This window comes from Notechis scutatus, chromosome 7 (genome assembly GCF_049901735.1).
Source record: "Notechis scutatus isolate UNSWTSFEM ecotype Mainland chromosome 7, rNotScu1.2, whole genome shotgun sequence".
NCBI classification, from domain to species: domain Eukaryota; kingdom Metazoa; phylum Chordata; class Lepidosauria; order Squamata; family Elapidae; genus Notechis; species Notechis scutatus.
In genome coordinates, this window is record NC_142015.1 from 21,376,051 (window position 1) to 21,393,272 (window position 17,222).

General features: G+C 43.8%; 1 protein-coding gene across 2 annotated transcripts in view; it reads right to left on the minus strand.

Moving 5' to 3' along the window:
* LOC113419307 (opioid-binding protein/cell adhesion molecule homolog) overlaps window positions 1-17,222 on the minus strand; it is a 775,668-nt gene that overhangs the window by 261,959 nt on the left and 496,487 nt on the right. The window lies entirely within an intron of this gene.

A 17,222-nucleotide genomic window follows, 5' to 3' on the forward strand; every position in this document is an offset into this window, starting at 1 on the left:
CCCCTACTCTATCCTGTCCTGTATTCCTTTAACTTTTTAACTCAACTGATTCACGGAACAGAGCGGATTGCCATGCCTCATCTGACCTTAAAAAAAAAGCTCACCTCACCAGCGCTGACAAGAGGAGGGCGGTTTTTGATTGCTGTGAAGCGCACCCTCATAGAACCAGTAGGGGAAAAAAATTTGGAATCCCACCACTGTGTGTGTGTGTGTTAAAAGCAAAGCTTTTAATAGGAATTGAGAGGATGTGGACGTATGTGCCACTTCTCGGCCCCTCCCCTCCCCCGCCTGAGCAAGCTGGGTACTTCACCTGTTCTAGAATAGCCTTGTGCTCTCTCCACTGAGGTGGAGAGCAATGAGGCGTAGTCACCTTTCCACGTGGCCCATTACTGTCAAGCAGACCAGTGGTTCAGGAAGACAGGACAAAACACCTTGTCAGTCAGGAGGTCAACCAGGTGTATCGGCCTCCCCTTTGCTAGGTTTCCTAGCCAGGGATTTGGCAATAACTAGGGCCAAAGAGCAACAGTTCTGGGAGGCTGCGGAATTTGAAGCAGGTGCAACTGTTATATTTCTTTCTCTCTCTCTTTTTTTTTTTTTACTGCTGCTGGGAGGCCTTAATTGTATTTATTATGATGACTATGATTATGATACACTTTCCCCAAAAGAGCCCCTCGGTGAAAAATCGTACCCTGAATACGAATGGGTGAGCATATCCATTAAAGCTTGAGGGAAAGATTCCATATTTTTTCTTGCAAGGCTGCCCTTGGTGATCCTCCTCTCTGCAGGATCTCTGAGGACTCTTTGGAGAGATTTGAGGAGGTGCAAAACATTTGGATTCCTACGATACAGCAGATGGCTGAGTCCTTCAAGGAGTAAGATTTGGTGAACAAGAATGTTCTTAATTATCCCTGCCAGGGCAAGATGGTCATTATTAAGAAGACTTGATTGAGTCCCAAATGTTGCTATGCGCATAAAGAGGAATAGGAGTAGGAAGAAAGAGGAGGAAGGAGGGAGGAGGAGGAGGAGGAGGAGGGGAGGAGGAGGAGGAGGAGAGGAAGAAGAGGAGGAGGGAGTAAGAAGAAGAAGATGAAGATGATGATGAAGAAGAAGAAGAAGAGAAGAAGAAGAAGAGGAAGGAGGAGGAGAAGAAGGAGGAGGAGGAGGAGGAGGGAAGAGGAGGAGGAGGAGGAGGAGGAGAGGAGGAGGAGGAGGAGGAGGGAGGAGGAGGAGAAGGAGGAGGAGGAGGGAGGAGGAGAGGAAGGAAGAAGAAGAAGAAGAAGAAGAAGAAGAAGAAAAGAAGGAGAGGAGGAGGAAGGAAGAAGGAGAAGGAGAAGGAGGAGGAGGAGAAGGAGAAGAAGAGAAGGAGAAGAGAAGAAGAAGAGAAGAAGAAGAAGAGAAGAAGGGAGTAGGAAGAAGAAGAAAAGAAGAGAAGAGGAAGAGAGAGGAGAAGGGAGGAGGAAGAAGGAGGAGGAGGAGGAGGAGGAGGAGGAGGAGGAGGAGAAGAAGAAGAAGAAGAAGAAGAAGAAGAAGAAGAAGAAGAAGAAGAAGAAGAAGAAGAAGAAGAAGAAGAAGAAGAAGAAGAAGAAGAAGAAGAAGAAGAAGAAGAAGAAGAAGAAGAAGAGGAGGAGGAGGAAGGAGGAGGAGGAGGAGGAGGAGGAGGAGAGGAGGAGGAGGAGGAGGAGGGGAGGGGGAGTGGAATTGAAGGACTAGCTTCAATATGGGATGGGGGATAGTTGGGGAGCAGTGGGATGGGGATAGTTCTATGAATCAGAGTTGGGATTGGGAAAATGAAGACAAACTGTCCCTGCCCTCATCAATCTCTTCTCAAGGCATCTCCACAAGAATCCAAAACCCAGCTACGTTACAGGTATTTTTTTTAACAAAGAGGAGGCAGAATGTCCCTCTTCTCAAGAATTCCAATCGCCTCCGTCTTAGAAAGAGGAAAGTTATCAGTTGAGTCTAGGAATATCTTCATTAAAAACACATTTAGTTCTGGAGCCCGACAAAAGAGAGAGACCTGTAATACATGAAAGATTAGCTCCAGATTGCTGATTGGACTCTTTCACTTCATTATGGTAATTAGGCTTGTAAGGCTGTTGTGCTGACATTGACACTTTCCTGCGTAATTTGCCTATCTATCAGATTTAAGATGGCTGCCACCTTCTGCAAGTCCTCAACTATCTATCCTGCATAGCTCCTTCGGCTTCCTCTTCCACCTCATTGCCTCTGGGCCCAGCTTCATGAATACAGATCATGGTCTTACTCTGCCCTAAAGTCCTACATGTTCTGTCCATCCCTTTTCCCATCTGTCCCCTACCCCAAATCTTCATGGAGGAAAATAATGGTAATTACAAGATACAAGTGGAATATTATAGCTCTCCCTCTGATTGTCAGGAAGAAGAAAAAAACAAATAGAAAGGGGACTTAATCAGCCAATTATAAAAGCAGAGAATAAACAAAAGAATCTGTGTGCCCTTGACACTTATCTCTGACTACCCCGCTACACACACACACAACCACACACACACCTGGTCTCAAAGTGGAGGTGATACTGCAAGAGGCAGATGGGATTCCTCCTAACAGAGAAATGTCCCCCGAGGCTGTTCACCATATTTATAGTAAGCCACCTAGGGACACTTAGGTGAGATGGGAGTTGTAGAATTGTGATGAATAAATGAATAGGCCTGAACTGTCTGAGACCCATTCAGCTGAACAGGGCCTTGTTGGCCACTGGGAGCATATCAGCAAGCTCAGTGATAAACTTATGTGGAAGTCTTCATGAATAAATGATGCTAGCTTAAACCAGGGGTGGGATTCTACCAGTTTGCACCTATTCGCTAGAACCAGTTAACATTCTAAGCACTTTGGAGAACCGGTTGTTAGAAGAAATTACTGGCCTAATCCTGTAAGGAAGGCAGGAAGGAAACATTCTGGTGTTGCTTACAGAAACTGTCTCTCGGTTAACCCTTATTACATTCTTGGAAGGACTAGACTTCCTGCCTCTGGAACTTCTCTGGAGTTTTTTTCCCCTCCTTTACTGGTACTTTGCTTGTGTGGAGTGACCATTCAAAGTTCCAATGGCACTGAAAAAAGGGACTTATGACCATTTTTCACACTTATGACTGTTGCAGCATCCCCACAGTCATGAGAGGCCAGGCAAGGAGATGCATGCTTCGATGTGAGTGATATTGAGTTGGCCACGCCCAGCCAGTAACATGACCACCAAGCCATGTCCACCCAGTCACATGACACCAAGCCACGCCCACCACCTAAGCCATGCCCACAGAATCACTTGTTAAAAATTTTGAATCCCACCCCTGGCTTAAACCCAGGTATTGCAACAGGGAAGAGTTGAATTGGCTGCTGCTGCTTCTTGTGCAAGATGGAAGAGCACCCAGTTAAACCAGTTCAGTGCACAGTGATGATCAGCGGGATTTAAGATTCAATAGATGGAAACATGCTGCATCTTTCCTTTCCCTTTCCTTTCCTTTCCTTTCCTTTCCTTTCCTTCCTTTTCCTTCCTTTCTTTCCTTTCCTTTCCTTTTCCTTTCCTTCCTTTCCTTTCCTTCCTTCCTTCCCTTCCTTCCTTCCTTTCCTTCCTTTCCTTTCCTTTTCCTTTCCTTTCCTTTCCTTTCCTTTTCCTTTCCTTTCCTTTCCTTCCCTTCCCCTTCCCTTCCTTTCCTTTTTCCTTCCTTCCCTTCCTTCCTTTTCTTCCTTTCCTTTCCTTTCCTTCCTTCCCTTCCCTTCCTTCCCTTCCTTTCCTTCCTTCCTTCCCCTTCCCTTCCTTCCTTTCCTTCCTTTCCTTCCCTTTCTTTCCTCTCTCTCCTCTCCCCCCTTTCCTTCCCCCTTCCCCCTTTCCCATTCCTGCCTTTAACTTTTCATTTTTATTTTTCTTCTCTGCCAACGATGCCATTGAACGCCTGGAGTCTGTTCAGGTATGTAGAGGTTTTCCGAATCAAAACAGAATGTAATTTTTTTGCAATTCCGCTTCTAATCCTCCCTGAGCATACATAAATGCAGCTATTTCCATCCCGCTTCCCTCCTTTCTCTTTATTCCTCCATCGATGGTATCTCCGAATCCCTCTGGCAAATTCCTTAATTACCTGCCCATTAGGTTCTCTCACTTCCCAGCTGAACGTTTTATCCTTTCTCTGATTAGTGTGGAGAATTAACTTTTTGCTAAGCAAAAGACCGAAAAGGAAAAAAGTATACATGTAATTCTCCAAGCATCACTGGGGAGAACAAGACATCTCCTGTTAATCTCAAAAGTTCCTCAGTTAACTCCTACTTGTGGGAAGAGCTTGATTAACAAGGAAAGAAAGAAGGACCTAGAGATGAAGAGGCAGCTAGCTCAGCATCTTTTAGGTATCCAGATGTTATACAGTGCTGCCTTTTATTTGCAGATACACTAGAAAATCAGTGCCAGCTAACCTTAGTTTTCCTTTCCTTTAGAATCTAAAGCAAAACCATTCTGACTTACTCATTACTCCTCCAAGGCAGCGGTTTTGATCAGGGACAGGAGCTGTTCTCTCAAGCTTGTATATATGGTGTAAGATATACCATAGCAGGAGCATTTTTTGGCTACATCATAAAAGGGAAAGATGGTTGCTTGCACGTGGGATCTAGGACAACACAAAGGTCTTTAAAAATCTTTAGGCGGGTCGCAGAAACAAACACACAGCATTTTTTTTAACTGTTCTGCCTCAGCTGCAGGTGGATGGGAGGGAGGGCTAGGGTTAGGGTTAGGGTTAGGGTTAGGGCTAGGGTTAGGGTTAGGGTTAGGGTTAGGGTTAGGGTTAGGGCTAGGGCAAGGGCTAGGGCTAGGGTTAGGGTTAGGGCTAGAGGTTAGGGTTAGGGTTAGGGTTAGGGTTAGGGTTAGGGTTAGGGCTAGGGCAAGGGCTAGGGTTAGGGTTAGGGTTAGGGTTAGGGTTAGGGTTAGGGTTAGGGTTAGGGTTAGGGTTAGGGTTAGGGTTAGGGTTAGGGTTAGGGCTAGGGCTAGGGTTAGGGCTAGGGTTAGGGTTGAATTACTTCCGTTCCTACACGTCTGGAATTCCTTCTCTTGCCCTGCTGGACTAATTACCTCATCTTGCCTCGATTGGACTTACAGTTACAGTTTTTATTGGCCACGTTTTGGACTTGATTCTCTGCAGCCAGAGGCTTTTTCCTGGGAGAGTTTTTATCCAGCCCAGAAGGTAACCAGGACATTGGGGGCAAAGTTGGAGCTAATAAAGGGACTCCTATTGATTATCTGACTGTGTTGCCTTTGTGCCACGCCCCTTTGGGTCATCCCAGGAGGTATACTGACACCCACGCTCAGAGCCAAAGAGAAAGTTTCCCCAAGAGAAAAAAAAATCCCCCTGTCTTACATGAGCTTTCTGTGCATCTGTGCATTTTATCGACCAATCTGGGCAGGAGAGGGATTCATTAGCATACATCACTTGAGGGCCAAATCGGATGCAACTCTGAAAGCATCTTTAAGCTTTAAAAAGCATGGTTTCCACTTCCCCATCCCCTTCTTTTTAAGAAAATGAAATCGGTTGCTGGGAGTGGGGTGCGGAAACTAATAATTTAATAATTACGAAGGCTAAATTAAGCATCGGGGTTCCAACTCTGCACGAGATAATTATCCCCAAAGGAAGCATAGCCTTTCTTCTCGAGAAAAAGACAACAACAAAAACATGTCGTGGATGCCACCCTTCCCCGACTTCTCCATCCATATCATGAAGGTTCACAGCCATGGGGGCAGATGACTGTGATCTCAAAACACAACCCAGCAAGTTACTGGCAGCTGCTATTTGTACCCACTGGGCTGGCACATTCTAAATAAACTCAACTCATAATATCAACCCAAGCTGTCGGAATCTGGCCTTCTCTTGGGCTATTAGTATACTTTTCCTGACAATGGGGAGGGCATCGGAAGTTCATGGAGCCCACTGGTAGTTGCTTTCCCCCCATTTTCTTACGAAAGCTGCAGACGTCGTCCCGGATAATGAAACCTTAATTTTCTGCAGCGTTTCATGCATGTCTCCAATGCTCTAAAGCTGTCTTGGCTACATGACTATAAGAGCAGTTGGGCAAGAAGCTGCAATTATGCTTGGCATGCCAGCTTTTTTCTTTTCTTCCAGTACTTTTTTTTTTCTCTCCATTTGCTTTCTTTAAATTTGTGGGAGGGAAAATAGAATCTAAGTGGAAAGTTTAAAAGGCCAAAGGTTAATGGGTCTTGTCTATTGACTACAGACAACAAAGTATTCTGCAGCTTGGAGACTCTGTGTGTGTGTGTGTGTGTGTGTGTGTGTGTGTGTGTGTCTGTCTGTCTGTCTGTCTGTCTGTCTCTCTGTCTCTCTCTTTCTCTCTGTCTCTCTCTTTCTTTCTCTCTCTCTCTCTCAGAGAAGCAGCGATTGGAATTAAGTTTCTGAGGCACGTATGGGAATCGACGTAGAAATGATCAGTAGTCAAAAGGGGAAGTGTCTGCATTTTTAAACCCACAGGTGACAAGCTATCCTCCTGTTACGCTTTCAATCACTGACAGACAAGCTCAACTATTTTCAGTCACGTTAACAGAGCTGTCTCGGTCTCTCCGTGAATCTGTTTTGCTCCATCAGAGCCATCAAAAGAGGTGGCACTGCCATCCTCTTTGGCACTCATATTTATTTTAATTGCATGCCATAAATAGACCTCTCTCCCACTTCACCTCTCCCTGTCCTGGGGAAATCAGTGAGGAGAGGGAGGAAAAAATTACTTTCCAGGATTGGCCAAGATGATCATTCTTCAGTTTTCCTTGAGTCTTTCAACCCATGTCAGTTTATTTTGTTCCCCAAAACAGAGGTCTTCTTCTCAAAACTGACCCAACTGCAAAATATTTTGAATGGAGAGATCAAGATGAATGCTCTACCAACTTTTCCCTGAGTTGAGATCTCTCTCTCTCTCTCTCTCTCTCTCTCTCTCTCTCTGTTTCTCTTTGTCTCTCTGTCTCAGGGGTGGGATGCAAATATTTTTACTACTGGTTCTGTGGGCATGGCTAGGTGGGAGTGGTTAGATAGGGATGGCCATGTGACTGGGTGGCCATGGCTTCTTCTTCTTTTTGTGCAGCACCCCCCTGCACTCCATTTTTTGGCTTCCTGGGCCTCAAGGAAGCCTCCTGGGCAAAACAGTAAGACAGCGAGGAGGATCCTGGCACAGCTGATCATCGGAACAGCTGATCATTGGGAGGAAAAAAAAGAAATACTGATTTGGCTGAACCAAGTAGCTGTTTTTTTACTACCGTTTCAGCCAAACGGTAGCATTTTTTACTACTGGTTCTCCCGAACCAGGCCAAACCAGTAGAATTCCACCACTGCTCTGTCTCTGTCTGTCTGTCTGTCTGTCTGTCTGTCTGTCTGTCTCTCTCTCTCTCTCTCTCTCTCTCTCACACACACACACACACACACACACATTTAAGGATGCTGAAACCTTCAAAGATTCCAAGGAGAAAAAAAAGGAAACCAAATCGCCATCATTTTGAAGTAACACAAAGTAATCGGAGTGCTTTGGTCTACATGACCAGGTCCACCAAAGATACGGGGGGGACCCCAGAGAGAATGTAGTTGTGAGTCTGAACTAGTCCAGATTTTAGTATGTTAAAGCTGACCAAAAACAAAAGGCTAGAGGAAAAGTCTAGAGCATGGCTGACTGAGGAATTCTGGGTGTTAAAAATCTACAAGTCTTAGAGGTGCCAAGTTCAGAGACTTCTGCCTTAGTGCCATGCAAGGCTCCGGATCAAGGGCAAAGAGTTGATGCCATTGTCTAAACTGACATCAACTTTTTGCACCATTGTGTGTCTAATTACACTTGGCCAATAAAGAATTCTATTTTATTCTATTCTGACATTCAGGTAACAATCACTAATGTCACAATGCTGTATGTAGTGGTGAGTTTTACCCTGGAGGTCTTCAGCAGATGCAGGATGGAATCTGTCAGAGAAGTTCTAGTGGATCCTACACTGAGCAGCTAATGGGATTAGAATCCAGGAGTCAAATTCTCTCCAACCAAAAGCAACACAACACAACTGAACCACACAGCCTTCCTGGCTGTAGCCTTTGATCTCCAAAATTAGGCAAATACAACTTTATAGCTTTGTACCCTAAAAAAAGTTGTCCTTACTTGAAGTACAACCAAATTCAATGTAATCAAGTCAAAGAAGGATCAAGTCAAAGAAAGATCATCAGATCTTTAACTACTAAGCTGTTCTGTCTCACTTTTCTTCTTTCCCAAAAGATGAAAGAATACAAACTTGCACAAACACAGCCAGGCAAGCTGGCTCGGACTTCACAGAGTTAATTCTTTGGAACTGATAATATCCTTGGCATTCCAACACCCTCTGCCTGCCAAGTCCGAACTGATAACAAATAAAAATCTACTCACAGAAAATTACAAGGCAGTCCACAAAAATCATTCACAAAGAAAATCTGAAGTAAGATTAAACTTTGTCCCGTACAAAGTTCCAGCCGAAAACACACCCACTTTTATCCCCTGTGGGGTGTAGCTCAATGACTCAGCTCACTCTCTGACCCTCCCACGCCTCCTACGTTGCTGCTCACGTTTCTCCCTACGACGCTGCTTAGGATCAAACCAACAATCTTCCTCTTGACTCTCTGTCAGGGGCTGCTCCGATATGCCTACCTCCTGATTAATCTCAGGCTGTTCCTCTCGATTGTCTGATGAAACCTGAGGCATTATCAGGGAGGAAGGCATTGCCAGAGAGGAAGGTCCTGGGGAGGAAGGCATTCCCAGTTTCTCCTCCTCATCTTCCAGGTCTTCTTCCTCTGACAGCATAGGCTCGGGAATCGGGGCCACAACACTAAGCTTTCTGTAGCAAATCATTCAGAGTTTTCACAGGTAAAACAAATCCTTAAAATTAATAGAGCAATGAAATACAACCCCCAAAATATGGAATAGCATGCCTCACTGCTACTTATCTTTGACTGGCTGCATCAATATTTTAGTGACAAAAAAAATAAGCCAACAGAGCTAACCTTGATAGTTCTACAAAAATGAAGGTCATAGTTAGGATTTCCTTTCCAATTTTATTTGTTCATAACATTCTCTCTACTGACAAAATGTAACAAGGATGTCTAAAAGTCCATCCTGTGCATGGCAGTTAAATATAATTAAAACAGTTATAGTATTCTTCTTTCCTATGAAAGCCAGCTTATGATTAGATCTATTTGGCAGCCAACTGTGTTTTCCTTTTTCAAACTCTCAGATGTTGATTGTTGCAATGATCAACCGATGAAGCTTCTTGGATGAGAAGCAAAATGTTTTCTTCTTCCTGCTCGAGGAAAAACAAAGTCCAGCTGCCTTCTGAAAAAGCACCTTTGAGACAACTATGATCAGGATGAATCTCCACAGACACTTTTATCAAAACTGGATATCTTCCCCCTCCCTCCACCTCCTAGACCTTGTAGGACACACACATCTACCTTCCCTTCGAGAATTGTTGTCGTCTCCTTCTTTTCAAAGGTGTCAGCATTTGTTCTCTTAAAATCAGCATTTTTGAAATTGATGGTTGAACTCAGAAACTGCTTCTAAATCCTCAGTGCCGATTTCTTGGCATCCTTATTTCCATCTCCCACACGGCTGTGAATAAAATACCGAACTCCCGAGGGAGATGGTAATGGGTGAAGAATTATATATATTTCATTACACTGAGCAAATGTTTCAGCAAAGGAAAGTGGCACAGTTTGCACATCTTCATTCTAGGATCGCATATAAGCAGGAAACTCGCCGCCAAGGCTTCCCACTCCCACAGTAAAAGCCCCCTGCCTTACAATATGGAGTACAAGGCATACTAGATCAATTCATTTGGAGCCTGTCCCCAAAATGATGGTAATAACAATAAGGCTTAGCAGTAGTAATACTAATGCTACGCTGCGTGGGCTATTCTGATAATATTGGCATGAAAGGGACACTCTGCAGCCCTCCAGCAAAGTCAAAATATCTCTCTGAACACTCCTCCTGATAATGGCTATGAGAATAACCTCGAGAGACAGGAGGAAGAGCTGCAGTCTAGACAACAGGCTGATAAGAGAAATCTGACTCCAAAGGAGAGATGGAGTAGGGAAAAGCCTCTTAGAAGAGACCCTCCCTAATTCTTTGGAATGTAAAGTTGGGGAGGGGAGAAGCAGGAGACCCTATACCCGTGATGGCAAACTTATGGCACGTGTGCCGGAAATGGCATGCAGAGCCATCTCTCCAGGCACACCAGCCATTGCCCGTTGCTCTTCTGGGTTCTGGCATGAGGATGCATACCAGCCAGCTGGTCTTTGCGTGCATAGGAACACTGGAAACTGGAAGAGCAGCTCCTCGGCACGCATGCGTACACCGGCCAGCGCACATGCATTAGAAATCAGAAGACCAGGTGGCCAGCATGCATGCGCACGCTGGAAAGCTGAGTTTCTGGTTTCTGGTGCTCCCGCACAGTGCACCGGAGAGCTGCTCTTCCGGTTTCCGTCTAAGTGCTTTTACTATTGCAGGGCTAACTCTGCCTTCTGCCAGCAGTTCAATCCTGACCAGCTCAAGGTTGACTCAGCCTTTCAGCTTTCTGAAGTGAGTAAAACGAGACCCAGATTGTTGGAGGGCCATAGGCTGACTCTGTAAACTGCTTAGTGCGGGCTATAAAGCACTGTGAAGTGGTATATAAGTCTAAGTGCTGTTGCTATTTCCGACAAATGGCTGTCCAGTCTCTTATTGAAGACCTCCAGTGTTGGAGCACCCACACTTCTGGAAGCATCTCCTGGATTAATTGTTCTAACTGTCAGGAAATTTCTCCTTAGTTCTAGGTTGGTTCTCTCCTTGATTAGTTTCCATCCTGGTCTGCAAGAAGTTGATCAATCCCAAATCAAGAAAAAGGCCAAGGGAATCTAAAAATTGCATATACACACGAGTTTTGCAAGCTGCTAACAGTTACAGTGTTCAGCTTTAACTCAGAAGGACTAAAAGTCTATATGTGCTTCTCGAGGAGAAATATCTGATTGTATATGAAAAAAAAAAGGAAAAGAGATAAAAGGAAGTAATGAATTGTCTTGGAATGGACGATAGGAAGTCCTTTTATACCCCAAGCACTCTCTGGAGACGTTTTAGTACAGCCAAATGATTTTTCATTAGCAGAAGAATTCTCTTTGTGGCATCATTTGCAAAGAAATATTTTAGGGCTTATGCCAACGGTCTACTGTAAAAAAGAAAAGGAAAAGAAACCAATGCTGAAATTCCATTTCTCATTCACTCCCTACTCATACCGGCAGTTCTTATTTGCACTATATTTATTTCATTTCTGGACTGATAGGCATTAACTGTGTCATTTGTGATGTCCTTTCCCCTTCTTTAAGTCAGGAACCAGATATGCTTTCCTGGAAACCTTTTATTAAATCTCCTCTGGATTCTTGGTACATCTTAACAACAACAATAACAATGACAACAACACACAGGGATCGTGTAATGCTTTGTTTGGAATTTGGAGTACTCCTTTCTTTCTTTTTTTTCCAAAGAATACATCTGTTCTTCACTACTTCTTTCTCTCCCTCCTTCCCTCCCTCCCTCTCTCTCCCTCCCTCCCTCTCCCCCCTGTGTGTGTGTGTGTGTGTGTGTGTGTGTGTGTGCTGACTGCAAACAATTGGACTTCTACATGTTATTTTACCTCCTTTGCATCGTTGAAAGATCATCTATTGCAAATTATTAAATAATGTATGAATGGCTTGTTAATTGCATGTTGTGCAATAATTCCAAAGTCAGAGATAATTTTGTCAATCTGAATATGTTAATCCCCCATTTAGGGATGTTATAGAAACCTATCACCCATTTTTTTCAAGCAAAATATTTGTGACCTATCAAAACAGAATCTGTCATGGCACAGATGGGTGTTAATATGATTCTTAAAAATGTTTCTACATTCAGAAAATTACATAACCTTTCTCTCTCAAAAAAAAAAAAAAAAGGAAAAAAGCCACCGATGGAAATAGCATATTCAAATGCATAGTTTTGGAGAAAGTGTACATAGAAAAGTCCATTAATGTAAGAAATATTGCCATAAAATGCATGCATTTGCTTATGCTGCATGCAGAAATGCTTTCATTGATTTGATTATTGGATTAAAGACATTGATCTGATGCAACAGTGCATATATTGGGGAGAGCTGCATTGGGAAATTCGAACATGCATAAACATACATGAAAAAGGCATGGGTTTTTCTATTTCTTTTCACAATAAGATAGAAAATTTTGACAAAATTGAAGAATTTTGATATTGCTGAAAGAAGTAATTTTTTTACAGGAAACATCTGATAATGGTTTGGGATATTAATGTCTCTCAGTGGAGCTATGGCTTCTGTCTGCAATAAAGGGAGGGAGGGAGGGAAAGAGGAAGGAAGGAAGGAAGGAAGGAAGGAAGGAAGGAAGGAAGGAAGGAAGGAAGGAAGGAAGGAAGGAAGGAAGGAAGGAAGGAAGGAAGGAAGGAAGGAAGGAAGGAAGGAAGGAAGGAAGGAAGGAAGGAAAAATGTCATTTACTGCAACAAGGAAGTAGGGAATCTCTTAGCTCTTACCATAAAAGTGATGGAAAGAGATGGGATTGGAATTGGAAATGATTTTATTTCAGTTACATTCCTGTCCACTGTCCCAAAGGTGATTTTTCAGGATGCAACTGGACTTTCCTTTTAGAAGGTCGTTGAAGCTGTTGAAGGAACAGTTGAAATGACCAACTGTCTGCAAGGAGTATAAATCCTTCCATTTCCCACTATCTATCAGAGCTGAAGAAGCTTCTTGGATGAGAAGTAAAATGTCTTCAAAAGAAAAAAAAACAAGAAAGTCCAGTTGCCTCCTGAAAAAGCGTCTTTGGGACAACCACAACCTGGATGACTGAGAATCTCTATAGACTTCCTAGTCACTGTGTTCCGTTTGCTTTTATGGTTGCCAAATAACTGAAATTCAGCACTGAGAAACACCACCTTTCAGTCTTAGAAGGTGGGTAGAGAACAATTGGTCTAAAAGACTTTGGTAGATCAACCAGGTTCATTCTTCTTCTTCTTCTTCTTCTTCTTCTTCTTCTTCTTCTTCTTCTTCTTCTTCTTCTTCTTCTTCTTCTTCTTCTTCTTCTTCTTCTTCTTCTTCTTCTTCTTCTTCTTCTTCTTCTTCTTCTTCTTCTTCTTCTCTTCTCTCCTCCTCCTCCTCCTCCTCCTCCTCCTCCTCCTCCTCCTCCTCCTCCTCCTCTTCTTTGAAGTCACAATTGGTTTTTCCCTTGTTTATACAGTAAATTAATGACAAGCCAGCATTTGGATTGATTTTATTACCAGACGACACTGTTAACTCTTATAAGCCTTGTCCAACAGCAATTTAAACCTATTGCAAATGCAGACATGGAAGGCTGTTCCTATTAGTCTTCAGGGAAACTGCTTTCCCTTTTTTCTTGCTTCTCAAATCTGAGAGAAAACTAGACCCAGAGCAAAAATGGAAGCTTAAGAGCTTCATCTTTGCAGTCACGTCAGGTTCTGTCAGACTGGTGCCTGAATTGGTGTCCTCTCTCTGTCTCTTTCCTCCTCCTCCTCCTCCTCCTCCTCCTCCTCCTCCTCCTCCTCCTCCTCCTCCTCCTCCTCCTCCTCCTCCTCCTCCTCCTCCTCCTCCTCCTCCTCCTCTTTTACTCTCACTCCTTCTACTTCACTCCTCTCCTCCTGCCTTGCTCCTCCTCCTCACCCTCCTCCTCCTTCTAATTCTCCTCCTGCTGCCTTGCTGCTCCTCCTTCCCCTCCTCTTCTCCTCCCTTCCTCCTTCTCTTCCTCCTCTCCTCCTCCTTCTAATTCTCTCCTCCTCCCTCCTCCTCTTCTTCTCCTCCTCCTCCTCCTGCCTTCCTCCTCCTCCTGCCTTCCTCCTCCCCCTCCCCTCCTCCCCTTCCTCCTTCTAATTCTCCCCCTCTCCTCCTCCCCTCCCTCCTCTTCCAATTGCTTTTAATGTGCTGCACTTTAAAAGCTTGGCCAGGAGTGAGAATACACCTAGTTTTAATATCGGTGCTTTCTGTCTTATATTTGCAAGGGGATTCGTTCGCTGGTCTTAATGGAGCCTCTCTGTCTATAAATTATATGATCTGTGAAACACGGCCTATACCATCCTTGGATGGCATTACCTTGCCTGGGAAAAAAGCCAGTTTTGCATCCTGGCTGGGTCTGTCTCTCTGGGTAAATAGACCTACCAAGGAAAATGTAGTTGGCTCCAGAGGGGTCACACAATCCTATCCATCAGTCCTTCAAGGCATTCCAGACAGGAAACCAATAACAAAAATATGAAGACTGACATTATTGCAAGATTACAGCAACAGACTCCTGCAAGTCTGAAAGTATACAGGCATAGGTAATCGTCAACTTATAACATTTCGCTTAGGGACAGATCAAAATTACAACAGCACTGAAGGAAGTCACTTTTGACCATTTTTCACACTTACGATGGTTGCAGCATTCCCAAGACCATGCGACTAAAAATTCAGTCACCTGGCAACTGACTCGTATTTATGACAGTTGTCATGTCCTGGGATCACTTGATCCCCTTTTGCAACCTTCTGACAAGCAAAGTCAATGAGGAAACCAGCTTCACCAAACAACCATGTTACTAATTTAACAACTGCGGTGATTCAGTTAACAAATATGGCAAGAAGAGTCGTAAAATGGCGCGCTTAACAAATTTCTCACTTAGCAACGTAAATTTTAGGCTCGAAAGTTGAGGACTACCTGTATAGGGTCTCTTACTTGAGCAAGGAGTTGGACTGGAAGACTGGAAGACCTCCAAGGTCCCTTCCAGTGGTGGTATTCTACCAGTTCGGCCCAGTGCAGCAGAACTGGTAGCTCCGAGGATCATCTGGGAGAAAACCGGTTTGCTCTGACGATCAGCTGCTTGGTCCTCCCATCTTATTTCCTGCTTTTGAAGCTCAGCTGCTTCACGCAGCATGGCAGATTGAACACGCAGGGAGAGTGCAGGATTGCAGGAGAAAGTCAGTAGGAAAACCTCTGCGTGCGCAAAGTGCGTGTTTTTTTTGCGCACGCATGCCAAGCGCGCATATGAATATCAAGCGTGCCCACCAAGCCACGCTCGACGAACCTGCGGTAAAACAATTTGAATCCCATCACTGGTCCCTTTCAACTTTGTTATTATGTCACCTAGGAAGAACTTGGTAGGAGAAAAGTAAAGCCACATTGAATGTGAGAATGACTTCCATAAGAAACTATTGTTCTCTCTCTCTCTCTTTCTCTCTCTCCCTCTCTCTCTTTCTCTCTCTCTCTCTCTCTCTCTTTCTCTCTCTCTTTCTCTCTCTCTCTCACATACACACACACATACACCACTTGGTATCCTTTTCTCCTTCACAAACTTCCCTCTTTACTCCTATCAATAAGCACTGAAATAGCTAAGAAGGGCAGCGGTGACTCAGAGACAGAATACTCTAACAGAGGCTGGTCTCCTGGGATTAAGCAGGGGGAACTGCAAGTCTAATCCAACTAGAATTCCTACTGAATACCCAGGGGGAAGAGTCCTATAATCAATGGAAAAGAGCTGACAGTACTTTTTACTCCCACTGTAAACACAGTGGAAGGAAGACAGAAAGAAGGAACCAAACCTTCATCTGCTATGAAAAAAGTACAAATAAGTAGAGCTGGAATAAGCCAATAATAGAAATGGCACCAAATCAAGGAATGGACAGCTTATATAAAAGCCAATGACTGCTCCAAAGACATTTGTACTTGAGAGTGCATTAATTCCAGCCGCTCTTGTAGATCTTGTCATGCCAACAGCGTTCTTGATATTGGAATTTGGAGAAAGAAAGAGGCAGAAGAACCAAGGGGGAGATGAGATAAAGAGGCACTACAAGAAAGGGAAGTGAGAAAGAAAGAAGGAATATAAGGCAAGATATTTTTTTTAAATCTTTTTTTTAAATTTAGATTACCATCTTATGCACCCAATGGATTGAGAATATTGCTGTGTGGAATAAGAGGACGGGGAGAAAGGCAGCGTTGCCAAAACTCACCACTGACTCAAAGGCAATGCCAAAAAGTGGGAGGGGAAAAAAAAACCACACTTCAAATAAAATCATATTTGCACTGAAGCATGCAGGCATGTAGAAGAGGAGCAAGGAAACAGAACACATTGGCTGTGTCAGTAACACATTCAATTCCGTTCTCCTTCTCAATCTTCAGAATAGCTTTGGGGCTTAAACAGGCATGGTTCTGGGTAGAAAGCATAGCAACATTAAGGTTTTCCTTTTTCTCTTTTTTTGGCAATCTCAGTGACAATGGAGCTTAGAAAAGCATCTGCAGCCTCTGGGCAGAAAAAGCACTGAGAGATTCAAGAATTTTTCTTTTCTTTTCTTTTTTTAAAGCAATGATATTGAGGCGTCCTTTGTGGGGAGAAGGAGAATACCATGTGTGGAAGGATGATCTAGACTAGGGGTGGATAACTTAAGGTCCAAGGTCGGCGTGAAGCCCTTCAAACCTCCGTTATGATTTTTGAAAACTCATCAACTGACAGCTAAACTTCTACTCTGGAGAAAAGAGGGAGCTTCCCCTACTCCTGAGTAGACCCCTGCCCTTATTCTCATTACATTTACCTTAAGATAAGGTTTATCTTAAGATAACGGAAAATCAGAGTTGGAAGGGACCTTGTAGGTCATCTAGTCCAACTCCCCCATCCAAGCAGGAGACCCTACACCATTTCTGACAAATGGCAGTCCAGTCTCTTCTCGAAAGTCTCGAGTGATGATGCTCCCACAACTTGCGTGGGCAAGCTGTTTCATTGGTTGATTGTTCTCACTGTCAGAAAGTTTCTCCTTATTTCCAGGTTAAATATCTCCTCGTTCAGTTTCCATTCATTATTCCTTGTCTGGCCTTCACGGGCCTTGGAAAATAGCTTGACCCCCCCCTTCTCTCTGTGGCAGCCCCTCAAATATTGGAAGACTGCTATCATGTCTCCCCTAGTCCTTCTCTTTACTAGACTAGCCAAGCCCAGTTCCTGTAACCATTCTTCATATGTTTTAGTCTCCAGTCCCCTAAAATCATCCTGGTTGCTCTTGTCTGCACTCTTTCTAGAGCCTCAACATCTTTTTTATAATTCGGTGACCAAAACTGGATGCAGTACTCTAGACATGGTCTTACTAAGGCTTTGGAGAGTGGTAGTAGTACCTCACTTGATCTTGATCGTGTCCCTTTCTTAATGCAATTTAGGA